Raw genomic sequence first — 3,551 nt, 5'->3', positions numbered from 1 at the left:
AGCTTGAGGATATCACAACTGAAACCTCTAAAACTGAAAAGCAAAGAGAAAAAAGACTGTGGGGGGAAAAAAACAAACAAAACAGAATGTCCAAGGGCTGTGAACAACTACAAAAGATGTAACATTCTCATAAAACAATGCAGATCTAATAAGTCTCATCATCCAACCCAAGGAGAAACTTGAAGGCAGGGATTGCCCAACAGAAGCAGGCAGCGAAAAAATCCAACCAGTATCCCCACACACCTAGTCATAGGCTAAAGAGTGTGCCTATGTCTCAAATGCTGCAGTAGATTCCATAGCTGCTGCAGTGGAGGCTGCCAGCCAACTGCACACCTCACTGTTGAATGGCAAGTTCTTTCTGAAAGGAAGATCTGAGTAGCCCAACTTCAAGTCTGCCACAGTCCCTCCCTTGCACCCAGTAGATCCACTATTTCACACTCATTTAGGAAGCAGCTTCTCCTCTCTTGCTAATGGAGAAAATTAGTGGAAGGATGTTAGTAGAACAAACTACAGCCCCTTTCTTATAGGTAATCTCCAGACTGCAACTGATCTTCATCCTCTAACCTCCTCCATTCTCCCTCATCCTCACCTGTCATCCCTGCAGGTCTTGATGGCTTACCTTTAGGTGTGAACTACACCTTCATTCCTGAGGGGTCTGAGCCCTGGGTAACCATTCACTTTTCAGGCTATGGTTGCTGTACTTCTCCAGTCACAGCTCCAATTGGGCTTGAGTTCCACATTGTTCTTCCCATATTGTTTCCCATGATATAACAGTATCCTACTGATCAGAGATAATTACCCCTGTCAAGATGGTGACTGCTCTTCTCATCTGCAGATTCCTAGGTAAACAATATCCAAAGTGCCTAGGCAATAGCCATATCTTGTAGTTCAATGAGATTATAGCTGTGTGCCCTGGATAGTGCATCCCTTTTAGGGACCAGGACCTCTATCTCACAGTTGCAGGAGGATTTCAGGGATAGGAAGCACTATTTCCTCCAATGGATCATTATGAATAATGTTAAGTGAGGCTTGGTCCTATCTCAATCCCTTGGATCCTGGGTGCATGTGTACTTCCTATTGGGAACGCAGTGCCCTCTGGAGGTCTCTAAATCATATGCATCAAGCAAGATGATGTTTCAATCTCACAAAATATTACATTTGTCCCTAGGGATATCATGCTTTATTAACCATCTCCTCAATTCTCTGTAGCTCAAGCCTGCTACTCTGAATTGAATGTTTGTGTCCGCCCAAAAGCTGTGTGTTGAAAGCCTTAAAACCCAATGTGATGGTATTTGGTAGAGTTTTTGAGAGGTAATTACGTTTAGATGAAGTCGTGAGAGAAAGCCCCATGATGGGATTAGTGTCCTTGCAAGAAGAGGAGACCAGAGCTTCCTCCCTCTACCATGTGAGGATACAGCAAGAAAAAGGCTGTCTGCAAACCAAAAAGAGGGCCTTCACCAGAAACCACGACCCATACTGACACCCTGATTGCTGACTTCCAGCCTCCAGAAGTGTGAGAAATAAATTTCTGTTGTGTAAGCCAGTCAGTGTATGGTATTTGTTTTAGCAACCCAAACTGAGCAAGACAGCTGCCACTCCAGCCTCTCTGGACATTACAATAATTGGAACTCCTCAGCTTCTGGCACATAAGCATTACTCCCTGGGCTCTATAGCTTTGAGGCCCCATTGTCCCCATTTCTACCATGAGCCAAGCTATGCGATAGCCTCTCCTACCACTGATCATAGACTGCAAAGAAGAACCACCGCTGACCTAGTTAATGATGCCCCTCTCACTTGTGCATTCATGATGGCCTTGGTAAATAGTGTGTCCTCTGGGTCTTAGACCTTAATTCCCTGGTGAGTTTTCTGGCAGCATATAATGTGAACATTTTGGCATGCCCCGTCTCTAAGCCTTTTAATCCCTTCCTCCACCATTAGCCACAGTAATTCAGGCATCTCAATTTCATTCAGCATGGGCCCTTGTCTTCTTCAAGCTTCTTACAGTCACCCTAGCAATGACTTTACATCATGCTCTGGGGTCCTTGTCATGATGTTAAATCTCATATCCCAAGACAATGGTCCCAGGTCAATAACCTCTTCCGTATCCAGTCTTAAATTTTAGCCATTTTGATCAAGAACTTTCCCTGGGTCCTGCCAGTACCTACTGGCCAATTCTTGCAGCTCCTTTGTGGTATGATCTTCCTTCCCCTTTTTGGTCAAGTCTAGTATGTCCCTGGACTGGCTATGCTGTGATTCAGTCTTAGTTATTGGCCTGAAAGCCAGGAGAGTAAGCAAGGGCAGAGCTTGAGGGAGCCTCTGCTGCCCCTCGCAGAGGAGGGGCCATGAGAATAGGAGATGGGAGTGCTAGTTCTTAATAGGGAGGGCAACCTGTGCTGGCTCTGAGAGTTCAGAGGAATCTGGGGATTCAAAATCTTTGGGGTTATCCGCACAAATGTTCCCACCCCATGTGTCAGGGACCCACGCTTCCCAACCACAGCCCCGACTGTAGCATAGCAATCCTGCTTTAGCTGAGTACTCAATTGTCTCTGTAGCTTGGTGATCAAAATGTTAAATCCCTCCAGTATGGTTTTCAGCAATCTCCGCTCTCTCAGTTCAGGGAATAAGGCCTTTAGGAGTTACCAAAGAGGCCCTATGACCGCACACCTAGTTTTCAATTGTTTGTTAATTGCCCTCAACATTCCATTATCCCTCTGTTGTCAGGGCAGCAATGCAACTTAGTAACAGTCAACCAGTTTCAGTAGGCCTGTCTACCCACCACCAGGCACTTTTCAAAAACCTGAATTACTGCACCATTGAAGGTGCTCACCTCCAAAAGAACGTTTTCCCAGATCACCACTGGTGGAAGTTGTTGCAATTTGGCTGCCATTTTGTATATAAACTCTCTTGGCCTCATATACCACCTAGAATGGGGCTGTCATTGCCAGCCAAATGGTAAATGATCTAATCCCCAGGCTTCACAGCTGGTGCCTTACTGCATCACTTCAGGTGCTTGAGTAGGCAGGCACTAAGGTAATATTAGGAGGGCAAGAGATTTATTGGAGGTTAACGTCTGAAATTTAAAGGGAATGAAGCAGGACTAGGCAGGAAAGTCTTCAAGAGACAATGCAGATCTGAAAGTCTTAATCAGCCCAATGGGCAGGATAAAAACCGCTATTAGAACTCTTGCATCCTATCTTATAATATGTCTGTTTGAATATAGAAACAATGTTTTAAATTAGTTACTGCGGGGGGGGGGAAGGGGGGATGAGTAACAGCATGTCCTGTGGTAAGTGGACAAAATGTTATAGCAGTGAATGCATCGATTTTATAAAATAGGATTGAAGCAAGCTCCTACCAAACATGTTTTCAATTTCTTGTCAGTTTCTCTTCTCTCTTGAGGTAACAATATTTTGGAGACCCTAGAATCCCATAAATCTGTGGACAGAGCCTGACAAAATGTTTATTTGTATGTTTGTTTTTACTACATCACAAGCTATGAAGGGAAATCACCAAGAGGAGACACTCAGAATGCAGCTACCAAGATAATAGGA

This window comes from Mirounga angustirostris, unplaced genomic scaffold (assembly GCF_029215605.1).
Source record: "Mirounga angustirostris isolate CCGP_5_RB_7025 unplaced genomic scaffold, mMirAng1.0.hap1 SCAF_1, whole genome shotgun sequence".
Classification (NCBI taxonomy): domain Eukaryota; kingdom Metazoa; phylum Chordata; class Mammalia; order Carnivora; family Phocidae; genus Mirounga; species Mirounga angustirostris.
The sequence above is the reverse complement of the archived record's forward strand: the minus strand, read 5'-3'. Positions refer to the sequence as shown.